The sequence below is a fragment of the Mastomys coucha genome, unplaced genomic scaffold (assembly GCF_008632895.1).
Source record: "Mastomys coucha isolate ucsf_1 unplaced genomic scaffold, UCSF_Mcou_1 pScaffold6, whole genome shotgun sequence".
In the NCBI taxonomy this organism is placed as follows: Eukaryota; Metazoa; Chordata; class Mammalia; order Rodentia; family Muridae; genus Mastomys; species Mastomys coucha.
Genome location: NW_022196912.1, coordinates 119,623,793 through 119,624,395, shown reverse-complemented (window position 1 = coordinate 119,624,395; position 603 = coordinate 119,623,793).

The window sequence follows — 603 nt, the reverse complement described above, 5'->3', positions numbered from 1 at the left end:
AGAGGTTGGGACACCAAACCGGGGGATGATCTCTCGGAGGAGGAGATCAGAGACTGTCTGAGCCCTTTAGATAGTAGTGGGAAATGCCTCTACCCACCCTGAGAAGGTATCTACCAAGACCAGGAGGTACTTGGCACACCTGACAGTGGGCATATGGGTAAAGTCAAGTTGCCAGTCAGTTCCAGGAAGGGAACCTCTAGTCTGATGGGTAGGAAAAGGGGTGTTACGATACTTTGAGTTGGGACTCAAAGACTTCTGACAGATTTTGTAAGAAGCAGTGATAGATTTTAAGAAGCTTAAGTCCTCAGGAGTAGGCTGTAGAGAGAGAAAGGATTGAGTTTGGTACGTGGTAGAGTCTAGAAATTGGATGACAACAGGAGAATGATGTTTAGCAACAGAGGGGTTCTGCACATCCCAGACTCGGGGATCTACCTGAGAAGCTGGTAAAGGAAATAACATGGTAGTGTTAGTAGGTTGTTTGGCTAGAAGAAGGAGCAGGGGAACCACTGGTGAGCCTGGGTTTAGGCGAATGTGAGGAGCAAAGGAAATGGAGGCTCCCAGCCTAGTCAGGAGATCTCTTCCCAACAAAGGTACAGGACATGT